Source organism: Pyxicephalus adspersus, chromosome 3, assembly GCF_032062135.1.
Source record: "Pyxicephalus adspersus chromosome 3, UCB_Pads_2.0, whole genome shotgun sequence".
Taxonomy (NCBI): domain Eukaryota; kingdom Metazoa; phylum Chordata; class Amphibia; order Anura; family Pyxicephalidae; genus Pyxicephalus; species Pyxicephalus adspersus.
The window spans coordinates 7,169,053-7,191,998 of record NC_092860.1 but is presented as its reverse complement, the minus strand read 5'-3'; the positions used below and the strand labels follow the sequence as shown (position 1 = coordinate 7,191,998).

Genomic DNA, 22,946 nt, shown 5'->3' with positions numbered 1-22,946 from the left:
CATCATTGTTATTAATGGTGATTTTCTCGCTTTTTCCGACCGGCTCTACAGTGTGCTGAGAAGTTCGCCCTGTCAGCTCCTGAGTGATGGTTGACGGTTTCTATATGCCCCAAAACAAACAAAAGCTTACAGGGCCAAAAATAGCTCAAGTTGTTTCTCTGATTTCCAATAAAAAAATGGTGTTAGAATAAGGGTCAGCATGGCCAAAAATTATGTTTTCATTCTTTGGTAGATTTTGGAGAGTTTAACAACCTGACAGTTTGTTCCATTTCTCTGTGAATATGTTGGTGAGATATGTGCAGTTCCAGGTCTGTTGTGTCCATTATGAGGGTCTCCCATTATCCCTGTGCCAAGTTCTAGGTCTGTACATCTGCTGTGCCCATTCGTAGGGCTTCATACCAGCTCTGAAGTAAGTTCCCCAGCCTTTACACCTGCTGTGCCCATTATGAGGCACTCCATAAGCCACTATGAGCCATCCATCCTTGCACTCAGGATGGATATTCCTGCTTGCCTTTGGTAAAAATGCCAGGACTATAACCTGCTGTGCCCATTACGAGGGGTTCATACTATACCTGCACTGTTCTGCAACCTGCAAGTTCATAGGTCACACTTGATTTGCCTATTATGAGGGGTTCTTAGACATCTGCTATGGCCATTATGAAAGGCTCTCACATTCCGACACAGGTCTGTATCCCTGCTGTGTCCATAGTAAAGGGCTATCATCTCTGTGCCAAGTTTTCAGGTCTGTACAGCTGCTGTGCCCATTTTGAGGGGTTCCCGACATCTCTGAAATGAGTTCTCCAGCCAGCCATACCCATTATGAGGGGTTCTCACTATCCCTGAATCAAGTTCCCAGGTTGGCACATCTTTTGTGCCCATTATGAAGGGTTCTCATTATCCCTGCACCAAGTTCCCAGTTTGGCACACCTTCTGTGGCCATTATGAGGAGTTCTCATTATCCCTGCACCAAGTTTCCAGTTTGGCACACTTTTTGTGCTAATTATATGGAGTTCCCCACTATACCTGCATCAAGTTCCCAGGCTGGCACACCTTCTGTGTCAATTATGATGGGATCCCACTATCTCTTCTACAACTTTCTATGTCAGAACTCCTGCTGTGCCCATCATGTCTTTCTGTAACAGTTGGTATTGGGAAACTAAGTTGTGGATGAGGACACCTAAAGCATCCATAAAGTCAGGAACAGAGTTTTTTTATGTTCTTAAAATGGGGATTCTCTCTCTATGTCCTGATGGCAATTGCTTACTCTCTCCATTTTTGGATTTGAAGGTGGGTCACTTTTTAGCTCAGAGTTTGGCAAATGACACTCTCGAGCTATGGATTGCGGTATTGTACATGGTGCAGTGTGAGGTATCCCAGTGCACTGGCTTGAATGGGCCCTAAGAAGACAAATCCAAAATTTACATTTAGTGGATTTCAGATTCAGCCGATTATTCCAAATGATTTTCGTTGCTGCATATTTTCCCACAATCCCCCCATTTCTCCTCCACTCACCCTAGACTTTCTCTTTGCCTACAGAATGTGCCAAGATTTGCCTGGAGTCATCCACTTCAGCCATGGAAGATTGGATTATTTTTTATTATTGCTGGGTTGGGTCTTGGTCCTTTTGGTGCCAGCCTATTAGCAGCAAGCGGAGTTTGGGGGAACCCTTGTCATGATTTGCTGCGTGTGAGGGGCTCTGGCGAACGTTTCAGAAGCAGAGCCCACCAGCTACAGAGGCTGTCCAGAGCCCCGGGCTCAGTCTGGCAGCCAATGTTGTTCTTTACAGGCAGAGCTGCCAGCGCACATTCTCGGGGTGGGAAACTTATTAAATAGGAATTTGTTAAATAGTAAATCAGGGACGTGCTAATGAGAGCCAGACCCCGAGAGTATTAATTGAGGGCCCCTTCCTCCTGTTAAACGAGCCTAGGTGATGGGGCTCTGCAAGGTAGGACCTGCTACCAGGCAGGATTAATTAAGAGAACCAGTGACTGGCTCCCCTTCAAGCTCATACGGTTATCCAAATAATGAAATAACATGTCATCGTTACTTAGATGAATCTCTCACACATCTGCTTGTTGGTTTAGTACGATGTGTGGTAAGGAACAATGCATGCTATTTACTAAGCCAAAACTAACACACACTGCACATGCTCAGTGTCAAATCAGGAGACATCCTCCTATGGGACCATGTCACACTTAATGATTTTGTAGCAGATACATATTGCTCTCCTTGATTTTTAAATGTTAACACAGCACCTCACATTGTATGGAATGTACAGAGAGGTGAACTACAGCATGTGTTGGTGGCCCACTCTTTTCATTGTGTGCTGGGGTGCTGATCCAAATTTCCAAATTACTTTTTTATCCAATTAACTAATTAAGTGAAAAGAAAAGCAATCATTTATTAACTTCATACAATTTACCAAAAGTCATCCCATTTAATCCTAATAGTATCCAATATAGCTGTAAAGGACCCTGGCGCTTTAGCAATTGTTAGGCACCTTGATTCTGTAGTGCTAACCAGCAACCAGGGGCCTCAATCTCATCACTGTGCGGCCTTCGGGTCCCTACAGACAGTAATCTGCATTTTCTTACCCGAGTGCTTATGCCTTGCAGTGGTATATTTTAAACTGGTTTACAGGATTAATTAACTTGTTTTATGTCTTTTACACGATAACCCTGTACTGTGTTTTTCCTTTTTTGTTTATATTTCTTCTCTGGCCATAAATAATGGATGGTAATGTGGCGCAACTTTTAAAGATTTGATTTACAATGGTGCTGTAATAGCCTGATCTCTAGCAGTCTCATGTGATATATCTCAAATCTGATTGTCTCTTAAAGCATGTCCCCAGTCTCCAACAAATCCTATAACATATTTGCAATCTCTTGACATCTCCTGCATCATACCACACTGTGCTGTCCTCCATTGGAATGAGCAGCAGTCGTTGGCGATCATTCATTTATAAATCTGCCATAACGGATTAACGAACAACATTAGGTGTCCTCTGTACACGTCCAAGATGAGCACAACCATTCGTCTCGGGCCACGGTTATCAGATGTAGACATAGGTTTAGTTTTTATCTACTAATATTCTCCAATTTTGGACATCTTCCTAGTAATATTCTCCAATTTTGGACATCTTCCTAGTAATAGTTACCAATTGACCACCATTGGCCTGTAGTCATCTACAGCAATAACTTTGTATCCAGCTACAAAATTGCTGGCTTGACATGGCCCTGCTATGATAAAAACATTTTAGTCTCGAAGAAGTAAAAACGTAAACATTTTGCCATGTCATTAAACTACATCTATAACCAATGCTTCGGTACTATAAGAATTAATTATACCCTTCAAAGTGGGGGTAAATCCTGCATAGGTGCCACCAGAGCAGGTGTATCCATTAGGAGTTCACTTTTGAAAGATTTCAGATTTTCCACCTGATAGGTAAAGTAAATCTTCCCAATGGGGACACAACGGCAATACCAGTCTAACACGTGCTTTAACCCTTACAGAAAAAATAAAGGTAAATACATTTTAATAAAGGAATTGGGCAACCGCAGTCATTATGTCTCCATTCTCCATTCACGTAAAGTTAGCCTATCTGATCCTCTAGCCACAAAGGGGAACAATATAGATTACAGTATCAGAGTGAAAATGTAAAAGCGGTGCCAACTGGCGTATCAAAAAAGCAGGGCAGACAGATATGGAAACCAAACAAGTCACACCCAACCGGGACGGCATTATTTGAAGACTTTTCCCTATTGCCCCGCCACCAGAACAATAACATATAGCTGGTGACACATCCCACGCAACTATGCACTGCATCAGATAATCATATCATGTTATGATCTAGGTTAACTATGCGGCGAGCTGTTCAAACAGAGCTGGGAGACTTTTAATCCAGGAATTCGGTGATGTGTAACAAGAGATATAGATGGCGGAAGTTTATAACATTGCTGCTTTGCCACACACTGCTGGAAAGTCAATGACAATCTTCTACTGGGCTGTGAGACAAACCTGATTTCTTTTCTAAAGAACCAAAAAAGGGTTTCCAATTACCACCTGGAAGTGACATTTTAAAGGAGACCCCTGAGGTTCAATCTTGATGCCCCGCTCACCCTTTTGTCTGGTGGTCAGAAAGTGAATAGATTTGTGCTGATCTAGCTTTCATTTAATTATTTTTCAATGGTTGATTGCACAACCTCATGGACCATTGCTCATTTGAGTATTTTTACCTTGTTTGGCTGGCGGAAAAATTCTTATACTTTTTGGCACACTTGACCATTATATCTATGGCCAAAAGTAGATAGATGACTCTCCAAATTATTGAAGAACATATTTCAGCAATCATTTGGCTTTAGGCTTTGGAAAGACCTTTTTCTGTTCCAGCATCAAGTGACCCTGTGCACAAAGCCAGACTTGATGAGTTTCATCCCAAATGGCCCAGAAAGAGCCCTGACTTCAACCCACATATGTTCTTTTGGCCTAATGGGCACACATTCCAGCAGACACCCTCCACAAGCCTGTGAAAAGCCTTCTGAGATGGGTGGAGGCTACAAGCTGGTGGGGCTTACTTGGTTGAAGGTTTTGGAAAGTGAATGCACTTTTTTGATAATACATCAATAAAAACATTCAGCTTTCCCTTGCAGCATCTCGCAGAGGTTTGCAATTCTTTATAAAAATAAGGAAGCATTGTGTGGGGTCACCAGGGTGCTTTATTTCTTTTTTGAAGAACTGGGGCAGAGTCATCATTTGTCTACTGTCCCCCCACCCTCATCCCAAAAGTTCACCATGGACGGCTTATGATAAATCTGCACTATTTATTACCGATAGCTAATTTTTTTTAGGTATTTCTAGAAAATAGCTACAATTTAAAAAAATAAGGCAGCTCAAACTCCAAAAATCAATTTTGTCTAATGAGACGGTGCAGGAAACCGGCATTTTCTACGCCACATACGGAGATCAGTGAATGGCCTTGTGACCTTCGATACGTTGCCCTAGGAACGCCACCCCACCGGTATTTTTTAATAAATCAGAATACGTCTCCTGTCACTTCATGCATTTTCATTTCTACATTCCTGAATGATCACTGCTAGTTATTTTCCATATCTTAGTTATTCCTTCTGCCAAACACCTCGGTTAAAAAGGCTGCAAAATAGAGCACAAAGATGATAGTAAAGTGTTTGCAGTTGATTCCATTTAAACCTTTATACACATACATATCTCTATATACAAGCCTATTTATATATTTGAAGTTAAACAATCTTATGTCTAATTGTGACATTGTCAGGCACTTTGCAATCCCTTATACACTAGAAACCAATCAGGTGTGCCTTTTGCAAAAAGGCAGACAATGAATGGTGGAGAATCAGTTCCTACCATTTAAACCCATAGACCCGGAAGATTCTCAATCAGGAAGTATTTGTGGGAAATTTGTCAATTATGATACAAACCCAAAAACTAATAATCTCCTTGGTTGTCCTGTTGACCCTCTACCTACGGACAGTTTGGTGGATGTAACCTTTAATGTTTAGATATATGTGAAATACCTTATTTCCTTTTTTTTAGAGTTTACAACTTATTATTATTTTTAAATAGTTTGCATAATCAGACTCCTCTTTCTTTTTTTTTTCAGCTATCGTGATGCTTCCATTGACCCCTAGAACAACAATAATCCTCTTCCCTGAGCATACACAAACTGCTCATGCTGATGTGTAATTCAGTGCGTAGAGATGGAGCTACTTGGAGAGATGTAAGTTCCATGCAGGAAATGAAACATATCTGTACAGACTTTGCACACTTGTTTTTTAAGCCACATTTGTCGACAGAACGGGGGATAGCTCGTCCATTGTTGATGGATTATTTGGAAGGATGGGGCTTGTTCTTCTGGCAGGATCATTCCGTGCTGTTTTTTTGTTTTAGTTTAAAGAAGGTTGCAGTCTTTCATCTTGTGGCCAAATGTTTCTCTCATTCAGGTCTTGTGGCATCACGCTGATTGTGGCGAGCACCCAACATTGCAGCCAGGACAACGCGGCATGGCGCTTTGTGTATTAAGAACGTTCTAAAGGAAATCTGTCCTTGTGGATCAAAAATAACTGTTTTTTGGCTGCAGTGTCCCTTTTTTGCAGGACAGTCAGAGCTGGGTGCACAAATTGTGCAACTGCACAAGGACCCACTGAGATTTGTGATTTGGGTGGGTGACCCCCTGCCACTGTAACACAGTCCTGGACAAATTTAAAGCAGGAGCCATTCTATATAATCCTCAGACCATCACCCCAAATTTATTCAGGAACGGGGGGTGTTGGGCAAATGCTTTCACATTTTGGCTTAGGACATTCCCATGTTGCAAAATGTTCAGCTATCACCCATGGCCACTGAAATAGATGGAAGAACAAAGTTGGTGCTGCAAGTGATACCCAAGCCATACCATGTGTCTTTGCAATTTTTGCTGAAAGCCTTTACTGCCTGTGGTAACAAGAAATGAGACAAAGTGCACCTCAATATTAAGACACTTTTCATTAAATTAAAAGTTGTGTGGCAGAAGCCAAAAACTAAACTCTAGAAGGTTAGAAGATTCTCACTTTGCACAAAAGTAAACTTGGACCCAGTCACAGGTACCTACCGCAGCCTTTACCACAATGGCGTACAAGACAAGTCTTCTGTTATGCGTTGGCATATGGTTCAGTAATTTCAATACTCCATTTGAGGAGCTTCCACTGAAACTTCTCAAAATCCAAAGTCTTCCTCCATGCATGGAAAGAGAGGAAGATCCTTGCAAAGGACAAAATCTTCCAATATTGAATTTTGGATAAGTAGGGTTATATAAAGTATCTGAATTAGTCCAGCAATGGCACCATTTGTAAATTGCACTTAAATAAGTCTTGACTTTTCTGACTTAGTCAGGGGCTGTCACAACCTTCTCCTTGCTTCTTCAATCCCCTCTTCATTTTGAGATTTTGTCTCAATAGGAAATTATAGGAGGAAATTGATGGTCCTTACTTTTGCTTAGGAAAGGAAACACTTGCCTAATACTGTGTGTAAGCCATGCAAGGTGCATTTAATTACTGGGACCAGTTTAGTCTCTTGTAATTAGGGACAGTATACTTTATATTATATTTTTAGGCATTGTTAGGATACCTATTTGAAACTCACATTTATACTGTAATCCCATAGCCATAAGAAGTCAAACTGTGTGGGGGGTCACACACTGTAGACACATTAGGGTTCTATTGCATTGCACAATTCTTTCACTTTACCATGTTTTCAGGCACTTGGGGACAGCAGTGGGTGAAGTTTTGGCTGCTGATAGGAGAGGGAGAGCTCATGGAGTCCTCAGCAGTAAGATGATGTTGATTGAGAGAGTGGGTCTAATTTATTAAAGCTCTCCAAGACTCACTATAGGCTATTATAGGAAAATCTAGGTGATCCAACAAACCTGATATGGTTTTCCTAAATAGCATTGCTATTAGTTTGCAAATGTTTTTATCCCTGGATCAGATTCTTTTAAGGTTTGCTGGATCACCCAGGTTGTACCAGGATAGCTATATTCTACTGTCTTGGAGAGCTTTGATAAATCAGGCCCTGAACAGAAATGGCTGCATAACTGACCTAGTGAATAGTTTGCAAGAGACTAAGGAAAGGTTAAAGCCTACATCATGTTTTTATTGTAGGCTGTCCCAGTTGGGGAGATTCACCTTCTCTTTCAAAAATTTCAAGTCATCACTAGAATAGTAATAGAAAGGAAATCTTCAGCACAATGGCTCAGAGGAAAGTACTTTGGCCTTTGCATAGCTGGGTTCATGGTTCCAATCTCAGCCAGGACACTATCTGCATGGAGTCTGCAGGTTCTCCCTGTGTCTGCTTGGGTTTCCTCCGGGTACTCTGGTTTCCTCTCACATTCCAAAAACATGCAGTTAGGTTAATTGGCTTCCCCCCAAAATTGACCTTAGACTGGATCAAAAAGACATATGACTATGGTAGGGACATTAGATTGTGAGCTCCTTTGACGGACAGCTAGTGACACGACTATGGACTCCATAGACTATGGACTCTATGGTGCAGTGCTGCGTAATATGATGGCACTATATAAATACTGTGTAATAATAATAATGGGGAGAGTTATTCTAGTGACTGCTGCAGAGAGAAAGAGATTTACCCCGCTTTCTTTTAACTTCCTGAAGAGTGGACGGGAAGTGAAAGGTAATCTCAATGAGACGCAGATCTGTACTACTCTGTACCATACTTTGGGACTGCGCAAGGTCCAATTCAATAACTGGAACCTGTACAGAGTAAAAAAAAGTTTCTGGGATATAAGGGTTTGAGTAGCTGGATGGGTTGGCAGTTTGGTGAACTTGTTCCTTTGCCCTCTACTGAAAAGCACAGGCCTGCTTTTAGTCCTGCGTTTGGCTGGAACCCGGCTCCTAAGGAAGCAGCAAATTTATTCCAAACATCCGAGACGGTCACATGGTTAATCTACTTATGCATTTCACAGCAGTTTCCTAAAATTTGCAAGCTCATTAGCCATCTCGGCTACCCTGGAAAAAGTGAATATTTAGTAATGTAAGGCAACACTGATGGGAGCCGCAGAGACCCCCATCAACAGCGTGATTTTGGAAGCGTAGGCTGTTCCCGGCGTCCGGACCTCGGACTTGGAGCAGGGAGAGGTGTGTCAGCCAGCAAAAGGGTTGACCCTAGTGACAGCACCCTCGGCCCAGGCAAAGATCCCATTTCAGTTACCGCTTCATTAAGTTGAATTTTATGTAGCTGTGCTGCCAAAAGGGACATTCAGTCCTTGACTTTGGCACGGTGCACCTTCTCTCCTCCCATGGTAAACAACTCTTCTAATACGGAAAAGGGAAAAAATATGCTATGATTGCTCCTCTCTGTGGATGTCATTTAAACATTTTTTCCCCTCCTTTCAAGCTGAAAGCCACTGGAAGTTTAAATTGTACGCGTTACATCTGCCTAGTCTGTCCAAATGAAATCCTCACTCCCAGGGGTGTAACTGAGGCTGTGCGTCTGCTGTGGGGCTCAGGAGCAGCACAGGGGGTCCAGTCACTAACCCTATAGTGATTTAATAGTGTCTGGCATACAAATGGGATAAAATTGTTGTGTTTATAAAGTTTGCAACAGAGACACTGGATCCGATTCTAGTTCAGCTTTACAGCATAAAGCAAAGTCATCCTAGACTTACAAGGCAATAGATTTGGTTAGGTAACTGTTGAGCAAAACCCACAGCAGCGTTCCCCCCAGCTCCTTTTATCAGGGTGCAGCACCCAGCACATTTCAGCAGCCTCCCGGCTCTTTTTTGGGTGCTTATTGAAAAAATCAGTCACAATAAAAAATTCCTGGTCAATATACTGCACAGGAAATAAAAGTGCCACATTAAATAGTTTAGAATCTGAGGAAGATCTTAAAGTCATGAAAAATCTACGTTATCAGGACAACACATTTCAGGGACAGGCACTTCATCAGGGCTTAAAAGGTAAATGAACTTTAATGGAAACTGCACTTATTGTTTTTAGCTCCTTTAACTAGCCTGGCCTATTTCCCCAAGTAAACTTTATTACATATTCATCTCAGAATGAAACAAGTGTGTCAGATTGATAGGCATACAGTTGGTATATTTGCTTGCTGTGTTATATAGAAAGCTGGTTAGTAGTCCAAGGTTGGTTCATGGGAGCAGCACTGGACCGAGTTGGGTTCATTGGGCAAAAGGGTCAAGCACGGAGCATAGCACTGCACAATGCATTACAGCTCGCGTTTGCAATACACATTAAAGTGTTGGTATGCATGGTATTGGCGTGTATGTAAAGGAGTCCTCAGACTCAAAAAATGGCAATTGCGAGTGCCACCTAAAAGACACCAAGTATTGAGCCATGGACAAAAAGACTCGACTGGATAGCTTGAAGATATCAGACAAATCTGTCATTACGACCTCTTGAACAGCAGGAACTACATCCCACAAATTATATTTACTCCATCTTTATGGACTCATAAATAGTTACTACATACAGAATCCTTAAATCCTCATCATACCAAAATTTGTTCAGTGCTATCAACCCAATAAACTATTTGGGTCAAATAATATTTACCAGTGTTGGTCCTATAGGTAGCGATATCTCTAGATTGGAATAGGTGATGGCTATAATTGTAGATATAGCACATGAAAGAATTTGGAAGCTCATAAGGACATTTGATTTTGACCCATGTTGCGTTGCTTTAGTTTAGACAATTTTAGTCTAAAATTTTAGAGTTGTCCCAAATCAAGTGGCGAGAATTTTTTTTTCAATGGTGACATGTTTCGGGGAATTGTCCAACTTTGCGAGATTCACCACCAACTTCCTACGCCTCCGGGACAGAAAATGGAGAGCAATTTTCACATTGGAACACAGCAAAAAAAAGAAACTGTCCAGGGTTTATGTACCATAAACAATTGTTTTGCCATTGCATATGTTTTTTTATGTTCCTTGTCTTTGGTTCGATAATGACAAGGAAAAGGTCTAGGATAATTAAAAGAAGCATCCATTATTCTTGGGAACCTTTTAACTACCATTAAAAGTCACCTTCATTTTGCTTTCCTTTAGTGGAATTTACTCCACTCTCCATATTCCAAAAATTTTAGAGAAACACAACTCTCAATTTGAATTTATTTCTATTGATAATGTAGCACTGCTGATGAAAAAGCTACAGACACCCATGTGTAAAACGCACAACTCCGGCCATAATGTTATACCTCTGAGATTTCTCCATGCATACATTTTGTATTTTGATTACACAGCTTTATATTGAGTATACTGAGCAGAATAAAATGGGGCTAAGCAACTTTTTTCTTTTTAAGTAAAGATAAATTAACTTCATTCTGCATTTCGGTGCTCGGATTGTCCTCTGCTACCTGTAAATGAGCTGTGACGATCAGGGGTAGGATGACAGGTGAATGTTATCGCTCAGAGTCCTGATAATAAACCGTGATGTGAGTTCCCCGCGTTCAGACACGCCGGGTCTTGTCCATATTGTGTATCCGCAGAGTGCGAGCAGAGAGAGGGAGAAACCCGCAGAATTATTCCGGAAAAGTGAAGAGAGTTTTATTCATCTTAGAATCAGAGAAAAAGAAAAGGAGAAAAACATTGTTACTTATGCTGGTAATCCCTGCAAATGCAAATCAGCTCATACAGAAAAGGATTTGTTAACCCTTTTTAGATTATATACAGCCTGGCTAAAAAGAGAAGTCACACATTCTAATATTTCATTGGACTGCTTTTAGCTTTTATTATAGCACCCATTCATTGCAGTATCAATAATCTTATCCAATGTCACAACATTTATTTCCATTCAGAATTGTATTCAATATGATCTTGTATTGATGTTGGGAGAATCAGACTGCTGCATAATGTCTTCTCCAGCTCATCCCAAAGATTCTCAATGGGGTTCAGGTCTGGACTCTGTGGTGGCCAATCCATGTGTGACAATGTTGTCTCATGTTCCCTGAATCACTTAATAGATTTTATCATCCAATAATAGATTGCTTGATAGAATATGATAGGAAAACTTGGACATTCAGGGAGTAAGCTGACCTCATTTTTGGAACATAATGTTCATGAACCCAGACCTGACCAACTGAAGCAACCACAGATCATAACACTGCGCTACAGGCACCCAGGATGATAAAACTGCCCCCACAAACACCCTAGATCATAACACTCCCCCCTCAAACACCCCAGATCATAACACTGCCCCCACAGACACCCCAGAATATACCAATGCCCCCACAGACACCCCAGATCATAACACTGCCCCCACAGACACCCCAGAATATAACAATGCCCCCACAGACAACCCAGCTCAGCGGTCGCCATTCGGTGGTCCGTGAGAAAATTTGGGGGTCCGCAGCTCTGGCTGGTGCACCCCCTAGTGGGGTCAGGAGAGGGACCCCGCTGAGTGGACACACCGGCCACAGCCACAGAACACGTTCCCGTACAAGTCCGAGGCTCGGGAAAGTGGGCTGGACCCTGGACATAACTGGCCCACTCTCCCATCGCAGGCTTAGATCTGCGATGGGAGAGTGGGTGGGGTATGTCATGATGACCTCACTATGGGGGAGGTTTCTCCTCCTTTGATTGACACCCGGCTCCCCACACATACACGATCAGGAGCCGGTGATTTTAGTGGTCTGCAGAACCAAAACAGTTGGCGACCACTGCCCCAGTTCATAACACTGCCCCCACAGGCACCCCAGATCATAACACTGCCCCCACAGGCACCCCAGATCATAACACTGCCCCCACAGGCACCCCAGATCATAACATTGCCCCCACAGGCACCTCAACATAACACTGCCGCCACAGGCACCCCAGATCATAATACTGCCCCCACGGGCACCCCAGATCATAATGTTCCCTCCTGCAGGCTTGGGAGCTTTTTGTTTTGGCCAGGCAGCATGCAACATGCACACACACTGTAAAGCTAACTAAATGTAAGGAAGTTGTGAGAATATTTAGTTGGTACACTTTACATAGCAAAAAAAGTAAGTGAATACTCCTTCTAGTAACTATGTGCAGTTATTGGCAGTAAAGAGTACATTATTGGTATGGGACACATGGACATTTTAGACAATTGGGCTCCCTTAACCCTTTTGTAACAGTTTGGTGAAGGTTCTTTCCAGTTCTAGCATGGCTGTGCCCATGTGCTCAAGGCCAGCTCATTCTTTAAAGAGTTTGGTGAGGAGGAACCCAAGAAGTCTTTACAGATCCCTGAGCTCTACTACACTAAATACCTTTTTGATGAACTGGTACTTTCTACTTTCTGAAATCCAACAACATGAATGCCATGCAGAATGTTCCATTGGTAAGTGCCAGTTACAGAACTGTAACTGAGGAATTTGGGATATTCCATTTACATTTTATTGGTTAACATTTTGGCGACACTCGATCTTCACATCTATATGAGCTTAATGGATGTTCCATTCTAAAATCATGGCCATTATTATGGATTTGCCCGCTTTCGGGAAGGATGTCTGCAACATTTTTGTGTGTGTCTGTGGAAATTTGGGCCCATTTAGCCCAAAGACCATTTGTGAGGTCAGGGTACTGATGCAGGATGAGAAGACTTGGCACAATTGGCATTCTAATTCAACCTTATTAGGTGTTCAGTGGGGGTGAAGTCAGCTTTGAAGACCACTCAAGTTCCTCAACACCAAACTGGTGAAACTATATCTTTATGGAGCTGGCTTTGTACACGGGGGAATAATCATGCCGGAACAAAAATGGGTCTTCACAAACTGTTCCCATGAGTTTGGAAGAGGACAAATTTTTGGATTTCCTTGCATGTGATTGGGTATTCTTGGCAATGTGTTTTGAGGCTAAGCCCAATTACCATGGATGGTAAATCAAATGAACATCAGTAAAATATCTTTTGGTATTATCTTTACCCTTCACTTTAAAGACCCAAACTCCATTATTTGGAGGGCTTTGAAATTGGTGTGTGCTCTCATGAGTTGATCAAATAAGCAGCAGGTATGGATTAAGCAGAGACATGGATAAGGGCTAATGGGTAAAACTAAAAGTCCATGGAGGGATAAAAGCTAAATCCACAGTCATGGGATCAAATCCAGCCAAAATCCCTACAAGTGGGATTACCAATTAGATGAAAGACCCCAATTGCAATTTTCTTACAGCTACCAAAACCCGACGCACTTTGTCCAAATGTCCCCAGTTACCAAATTGTTTATCTTAGATATTGGCCTCATAAGAGATTGGAATTAATCCAATATTCAGTCCACCACAATCTGTCCATCTTGGTATGAATATCTTACATCTGTGTGACTTTTATCACTTCCAAACTTTCCCGACAGACAGCGAGGGTTAATTCTGTACAAGAAATTAGCCCCGCAGGTCAGCTTCCAGCTCCCATCCATCAAATCTTCTGTTACATTAGCAATCCTCTTACTTTTAAAATTCCCATCTGGCAGCAGAGGTGTCATCATGACATGGACGGGCTGTGCCTGAAGGGAAGGAAGGCAGGTCTTGTCCTCCTTAGGGTAGGCTTGGACGTGAGCCTCGCTGGAGACAAGACCAAAGTTTTGTTTTTTGTTGTTAGCGACTGGGATGTTGGTTTACTGCAATATTGGAGACGTGTGTGTTACATGCCCTCCCAAAGGGTGCTCACATGAGCAAGGTAGGAAAAGAAAACAGGCATCTTCACGCACTGTCAACCTTCAGAACTGTTACCAAACACCTTCGCCGCGCTGTCTGCGTACTCTTGTAACAAGCTGCAATGACAGGCTTTGAAAAGAACATCCGATGCTGTCATCTCGTACCCTTCTTTTAAGAAAACATAATAGTTCCTACTGGCTTCAAGCTCAACTAAGTAAATATTGTCCAAATACAAAAGACACATGAATTCCTTTTCAAATCTTGGTGTGCTTTGTGTATTTCTTTTTTATCCATGCAGTACCCAGCATGAAACTTCCTGTAATAAAGACCGGTCACTGCTGCTCTCTATTCCTGTGCAGGGTGACTGGTCTTGTCTCCTCCCCCTTTGTAGTTTTCTGCAGCATGCCTGTAGTGGGTGGAGCTCATGGGCCCCTCCCACAGCTCCAGTCTCTGCCTTGACTATATGCAGCACAATTAGGAGTTCGCCAATACATTTACACAACAATAGCCAGATTTGCAAAGGTATTTGGTGCACATTAAGTAGATGTATATACGCTTTTGTGACTATTGAGGAATTTATTTCAGTGAATGTTTTTTTTGTATCATACGTAAGTTTCATGAATATGTATGCCCAAAGGAGAGTTGCGCTCCTACTTTTGCCTTTGTGACTTCTTTTTCTGGGACTGATGGGGACAACAACTCCAAAAATGTAAAGTTTTTAGCAGAGCAAAATATAATTTAAAAGCTTTGCACTTATATATGGTAAAGTTGAGCTTCATGCACAAAAACTTTCATTTATTACATTTGTGAATAGCCAAATATGATATAAAGCTACTTTGTGAGCACCAAATGTCCTTGCAAATCTTCATAATACTTCGTAAGGGTAGTGGTGACAACTCTGCCGATGCAGGGAGCTATTGGAGGGACCCCGACTGTCCCTGCCCTGTCCCTTGCATTCATTGGATTTCTGTTCTTCCAATCACATAGGTTCAGCTTCACATGTGGGTGTTACTTTGCATGTAAAAATTGACTGCCTAATACCCACTCATGCACACGGACATCCACCCATCTAGGCATATTGATTTTTGCATTACTCCTTTCAAAAGCCCACCAATTATACTTATATCATGGCTACTTATCTCAGGGTACTGGAAAGTTTTCAGGAAGCTGTTTACCTTGTTTTTACCATTATCGGGTTTCTGGATTGCTAACTGTGACTATAAATGCAAATCTACCATTTGCTGGCAAAACAAGGTTTTCTTACTCTCCAGCTTCCTGTTCAGTCCTCCACATTTGTACCGGCTCCTTTCCTGGACTGAAATTGCTTACTCTGATTTCACTGCACACTGTGACCATCTCACAATGTGCATTAGATTCTGCAGCAAGTTAAAGAGAGATCAGTCTGATGTCCTGGCTGGAGGACGTCCAACATCTTTGAATCATTTGGCCTCCCCTGACTTATCCCTTACCTGCCCCTTGCATAACTCATCCTTGTTTTAAACAGCCTTCGCATGTTTTTTGGATTATATGGGGGCTTAGCCACAAAGAGGTCTCTTATGTTTTCACATAAGATTCATCCATTTTTCTTTGTGGGTTCAATCAAAAAAAAAAATATGTTTTAATTCGTGCTAGGGAGGGTCTTAGAAAAAATGGGCGCCTTGGGCAAATATGAAGCTGGGGCTCTGGAGAAAGTGAGCGGCGGGGCAATTGCCCAGTTGGCCCTCTAGGGCATCACTACCAGGTAAGGAGAACTACTAGAGATTTTCTTTATTACAGTAGGTGCAATCAAGATCTCAAGTTTGCATCGGGGAACAGATAGCGAACTGCAATAAGTGAGCAATATCGGTCTGCGATGCCAGTGGCTTTCGATGGAGACTGCATTTGGCCATTTTACCATGCATTACATGGGCATTGTCTACTGCCATGCGGGCATGATTGGGTCCATGTAAACAGAAAGTAGCTGCTAAACTTTTTCAGGTAGAGTTTACATCTACTTTATGCCGTCATGACGCTTGTTCTATAAAAATGTAATTACAGAAGAGACGGGAACATAAACAACACCCTATTGACTATGATAAATGTTTGTCACTTGCATCTTGTAAAACATGAGGGCAGCCGCCTCTATAACAGCAGACACGTAGCAGCGAATGGGGTGAATGATGCCACCTCTGCCAGGGCACACGCTGAAACATTATGATGTCACTGCTGTGATTTCAGAGCTGAAGAACGCTTATAACACCTATATATAGACCGTCATTATATAGAGATCAGAAATCTCATCACTCCCACGCCTTAGGGAATTTCTGTTTACTGCTGAAAGCTATGAACACCCCGCCAGGTGTAGGTGGAGAGCTGAAGTGTGGGGCAAATCAGCTTAGAAGAGCAGCAAAGGGGGCACAGTAATTGTTCATGACCAAAGGCAATTTATGGCATTTTAAACTAATACATCCTAGGTGCATTAAAATTAAAAGGTGTGTAAAGCCTTTCAGCTTACTTGTTTCCAGAAAGTAACCACAGCAAGAGTGGAAAAAGCCAACATGCTTCTGGGAAGAACCCTTGCTTTCTGTATAGAAGCAGCAGTCTCTATGCAGAGATCTGACACACTCTTGGTTGAGTTAGGTCTATGGTTCTGCAATCCGCAAAGCTTGTGCTCCCTACTGATTGGAGAACTCTCTGACTCGGCTAGGGTATGCCAGGCTTCTGCAAAGAGACCCCCAAAACCGGTTTCCTTTTCTATAGTATGAGGCAGAAAGCAGGCTTTTCTAAGTGGACCGCACTTTATTGCCATTCATTTTGATTCCAGGAACTTTGGCATGTGTGTATATAGAGCAGCTGTTCTCAACCAGATCTGCGCAATCTTGGAGATTTTCCAAGGGTTTGCCAGGGGTTCCTTTCAGCGGTAGTCAGTTGGCCTTCATTTTGGCGATACCTGCATTGTCCTTGAAACAACACCACGTGGCAAAGCTTATGGCATGATTGGTTCCATGAAACTGTGGGGTTTATCCACAGGTTTGCCAGGGGTTCCTTGAACGGTAGTCAATTGGCCTTCATTTTGGTGATACCTGCATGGTCCTTGAACCAACACCATGTGGCAGAGCCATTGACATTGTTTCTGCACAACCTTAGGGTTTTTCCAAGGGGTTCTTTGAGATGTAGCTGAACTACCTTTATTTTGATGATGCCTACATGCCACATCCATGGACCGACACTACTTGGCAGAGCCATTGGCATGACACCAACAACCTTTTTTTGGTGTCTGTAAAAAGTGCATTCTGACAACATAGGTGGAATTATCCCTGCCAAAGCCAATGAATTGTGGGGGATCCCCAAGATGTGATATTTATTGCAAAGGTTCCTCCAGAATGAAAAGGATGAGAATGACCATAGTAGAGAATAGCCTAAAACTAAATTCTTAATATTCAGTATGATTCTTTTCCCTTCACTTGTCTAAAACATGAAAGTACTGGGGGAAAGGTGCCATGGTGCAAGGTGTAGGCTGTGAAGCAATGGCCACTCTTTGGTCACCCTATATGTTTAACAAGGGTTTCTCAAAGTTTTGCACTCCTAGAAATGTTGGCTATACACTTGGCAAGAATCAGACAACACCAGCCACTTTCACCCAGCTTTGCTGTCACACCGGGCTATCTAATGGAGCAAAGTATTTGACCACCCACATATTATTATTGTTGACCTTTTTGACATAGCAGCAACATATTCTGCAGCACTGTACAATGAAAAGGGTCTGCATATGCCAAACCTGCAAATTTGACATGTATGAATAACAACAGGAGTAGAAGGCGGCCCTATCTAATAGAACTTACAATCAAAAGCCCTGAAAATATCAGATTTCTGTCACTTGCAGCGATATTTCATTATCGTCACCAGTAACAGGAAAACGAATGACGCTGTACACATAGCGCCGTTATGTTCTTGGGGAAGGATTCGAATGAGCAAGCTGCACCCAATTGTGCTCTGCTCCAAATGATCACCCCCAACCGTTAAGGGACTGTCGTACACATGCTAGATTTTCACCCTAGACATGCACATTCATCGAAGTAAGAAAGAGTAGACCCCAGCTGAGAGAATGTTTTGTAGCCTACCCCATAATTATGAGATATGCCATACACCATGGAGGAGGTGGTCCTTCCTTGTGAACCATTACTCACCCCTCTCCAGCCATACCTGGGAAGTGACTCAACCTGTACCTAGGGCTCAGCTCGCGGCACCTGTCTCAGACGAGCCTGCCTATTAACAGATTACTGACTTACAGTGTTTGGGGAAGGAGCATTAGACAGACAGCTGGGCAGGAAAGGAGCCAGTGTCCTGTTTTCATGTACACACTGAGGTACAAGGTCATTGCTGCCTTTCCCACACACCGGGAATGACACATCTGGATGCAACGCGTGTCCTACCTCCAACACGGCACCGCTCACACTGACATCACCTCATCTGACAGCGATGGGCTTATTTATAGCAGAAGAACATTTATAATCTCACACCTCCAAAGTTTAACTCTAGCTGACCTGTTGAAAGCTGACCTTTAATATTTGGCTTTTCCTGCTTCCTCCTCTCATCAACATGCCAATGACATTTAAATAGAACCCTTTTTAAGGCATGCTGTAATTTAGACTCCAGGCATCATCTCTGGACCTCTGTGTTTCTCAATATAATTCAGGGAGATCCACTGGTCAGCATGGGTGCTGTACACAGCTTTCTGAAAGCATCTCAACACTTGTATGGCCCTCAAAGTCCCTTTAGCCTTAATGCAAGCACGGAACTCTTGTGAGGCAAGAGCCTTGATGGGTGGAAGAGCTGGCATTACTAGGCAGGCTGTATTTGCATGCAGACCATTTCCGGTAATACCAGCCTTTGATATTAGACTTGGAAACCTAATGAAGTCACCACATTCATGGACCACTAAGCTGCATTATATTACATTCTGTTTTCGGGTTTAGATGTTCTCTGCACTACAGACTATTCTAAGACCCTGCAGCAGACTTCATCAATAATTTCAAATACTTAATATAAAGGGAAGAAGAGTAGTAATAAAGTTATAAGATTGTAAGCTCTTTGGGGCAGGGTCCTCTCCTCCTGTGTCTGTATTCATCTGTCATTTGCAACCCCTATTTAATGTACAGTGCTGCATTGAATGTTGGCGCTATATAAATCCTGTTTAATAATAGAAGAAAAGAAAGGAATAATAAAAGTGACACCAGTGCCACGTAAGGGTTAAATGCCTGTACACAGATGGCTGCATTTCTGTAGGTTGCACAAGTGTTTGTGTTTCATGTATCTCGGAGCCTTCCTGTATTTGGATACACTGAGATTAATTGCTGTGTGATGAACGTGGAGGGGGCTGTGACGCACCTCGCAATAGTTACCTCTACCTGTGCAAACACACCAGGCTCCCATCATCCATCCCCCTGCCAGGCAGATAGACAGAACGTAGGAGATCGGCCAACACGAGCATGCAACTAACCGGATGTTTTCAAGACCTCTTTGAGAATTTACCAAGCAGAATATAAATGATCAAAAAACTAAAAAGATCAGTTACATTTTAGAAAATCAAGCTTCTTACCTTGGGGTTTTAATTTCCTGAATTAAGTCTACAGAGCAGAGATACTCAACTAGGGTTCCTCCAGAGGTTGCTGGGGGGTGCTTGAGCAATGGGCAATTTGTGACTCCCAGGTCAGATTAGGTGACACCAATGATTTATTTGGCTATCTATAGGGGTGCAATTATTCCCAATGGCAAGCAATGTAAGAGGAATTCTTCCTACTGACCACCACACTAATATACTGTGATCTGTGGATATAGTATTCATAGCGGGAGTTCCCTGAACACCAAAAAGGTAATTAAAGGGTTCCCCCATGTTAAAAAGGTGGAGAAAGGCTTCCATATAATATCATCAGCATCATGACATAATATGCAGCATTATACAAAGCTCATGGTCAAGTGACCAACTGTCCGCAGTCTAGGGCCAGTTTTGGGGGAACCAATTAATCTATCAGAATGTTTTTGGAATGTAGGAAAAAGTGCCTGAAGGAAACCTATGCAAACATATGGAGAACATACAAACTCCATGCAGGGATTCTAACCTGTTCTGCAAGGCAAGAATACAACCATTAAAATACGAATAATCACTGAACCACGGGGTTACTTACTAATATTTTTCAAATCTTCATCAAAATGTATATACATTGTCCCATTTGTCTTAGTGTTATATTTGGATCCATCTCGAATTTTGGTAATTGGTGAAAATATGTTCACTTTATAAATAATCAGTGCTCCAAATCTGCATACAGAAATCTTTTGGCTCTGACCCTTCCAGCACCCAAAACAACTGTTGTCTGCATAGTTACATACATGTTGATAGCGACAATATTGTAATCATAAAATGTAGCGGCCGTTGTCAGTTACCAGTTATTCTGGAAAGTGACAACATGTTTGTTCAGCAGTTTTGATATTGCACGGTGCAAACAAGATTGAACATGGGAAATCACAGTCTCGGCATCGCAATGTTTTTCAGTTCTGGTGGAATCTAAATTGGTGATTTCATTGCACACACTTCAAGTGCAATTTTTAGCCAAGAGTCATGGTCTCCTGGCAACTTGTAGGAAGCACTTTAATTTCCCTGTTTACTTGCCATTCTTCTCCTTTGTGTACATTGACAGGTTAAACACTGGCCTCTGCCTCTTTCAAAAATCACCCTTTGCTCGGTCCAGGCCGAATAAAAGGCACACAGAGTCTAATGTGATGGGCTTAGTTGGGTATGAGGATCATTCTTGGTCATATCAAATGTTATTTCCAGCAATGACAGCCAATGGAAATTCAAATTATTACTGCAACAACCTTCAAGATTAGATATTTTTTTTTAAAGCTGAAGTCTCAGTAGATATTTATTCAGATAGATATTCTACTAACAACCTTCATTTTTATAGTCTTGGCCCCAGCTAAAGATTTAATTTCTAGTTACAACAGTTTTGCACGATATCTAAATAGGTCAATGCAGTCCAATAGGTGCCAGGTAAAAGGTATTCCTGGAAATTGGACACAGTTAGCATCCATGCTGCTGCACAATAAGGAAGATTGTAGATTCGTGGTAAAATATTATGCACATAGTATTACAAATCTCAGGCACCATGGTTTCCCAGTAGTTTAAACACAAACAAGAACACCTGCATTATGCTTATGGGACGGGTCGGCATGGTCCTTGGCTTCTGACGGTACCAGGCACTGAGCAAAGGATTAAAATGATCTAATTAGGGAGTACCCCTATTGAATAAATATTAGGACATGCTAATTGTATGCAAGTGGGGCATGCATTGCACCCCCAGTATCACACTATAAGACCCCATTTGAGTTGAAGTATTAGATTTTCCTACACTTTTTATTCCATTCTACCTTGAGGTTGGATTACAGGCACCTATTGAACCATCATCTGTTGTCTATGAGTACCTTAGCACTTCTCATATGGCCTTGTTATGCCCAACAGCTTGTCCTAGCGAATCTATACCCCAGTACAAATGTGTATGTTTTCCAAAGTGATAATTATTTTACCCAGGGGAGTCACAGCTCAGTGCAGACATCTGCAGTGTGAAACATACTTCAGATATTGGTTTGCATGGTCTATGCCAGGAGGTGCAAATTGCCGTCTTCACACCCAAAACACTCCGCTATGATATAATTCTTTGAAGTGCCGATCTGATAGTACAAGAGGTGATAATAGCTTCAGAGTGCATATCATAACATGGTATTCAGATGCAAATTGCATCAGTTTTGTTTGAATTTGTTAGAATTTCCCCCAATCCTGTCCCCAAGTTTCAAAAATCAAAATTAAAAATTAAACCTAGCTAAAACATGAAAACTCATCATAATTCTCTTTGTTTTTCCCCAGGTTTCCATGGCTGAAGTATGGAGATTACAAGCTACGATCAAAATGTACGTCACCATGCTGATAAATACTACCATGTTTTAGGAGGGTCAGGAATCCCAAAATCCTCGTACGTGAAAGGAATTGTGCAAAAAGAAATGGATTGCTTGGCTAAAAAAATGGTTGGATCTATAAAAACCATTAAAATATAAAATGTGGTTGGGTTTTTTTTTAACATTGTAATCATTACAGTGCTGCACATCGGACAACATTTATTTCATTTTGGATAACTATAATCTCCTACAGTGAAATGAAACGCTCTGTGGATCAAGGTGATATCAACTTTGACCTAAGTTTGGATTTAAAAATACTCCACTTCCAATGAATCGCAGGAGACCTAGGAAGCAACACAAACCCACCAAGATACCCACAAATGAGTGTAAATTATTCTGTAAAACAAAGTACCATTTTTTACATTTGGGTAAATAAATACATTAAAAACCAGGTCTGGAATTTGCGTTTAATTACATTGGAAAATAAAGAGAAATGAAGATAAAGAGTTTTCATTTTAAATACATGTCAAGCCAAAACTTTCCTATAGTTTGAATGGTGTGAGCATTGGGTTATTGAGTGATTATTGATGCGTTATTGATTGCTGTTATACCCTCACTTCCTAAAAATGTAGTAAAAAAATGTTTATAACAGACAAGAAATTCAGTCTGGTAAAACGGTCACTATGACCGTAAATGTGGGAAATCTCTAAAATCTTTCCAAAAGAGCAATGTGTAGTTTTGTTGGGCATACACTTTACTTTTAAAAAATAATTCATAGAGTGTCTTGTTTTTACAGTTTAAAAAAGCGTGAACTGATGTGGATTTTGAGAGGGTTTCTCTACTGGTACTGTATTCTTAACGGATGCCGTT

The 22,946-nt window shown here is 41.7% G+C and overlaps 1 long non-coding RNA gene across 1 annotated transcript in view; it reads left to right on the top strand.

Annotated features, from left to right (window-relative positions):
* Positions 1-22,527, top strand: part of LOC140327646 (uncharacterized) — a 69,625-nt gene extending 47,098 nt beyond the window's left edge. The window contains exons 2-3 of the long non-coding RNA XR_011920059.1: positions 5,636-5,752; positions 22,048-22,527. This is a non-coding gene — a long non-coding RNA (uncharacterized lncRNA). The remainder of the gene's footprint in view (positions 1-5,635; positions 5,753-22,047) is intronic.
* Positions 22,528-22,946: the final 419 nt, after the last annotated feature.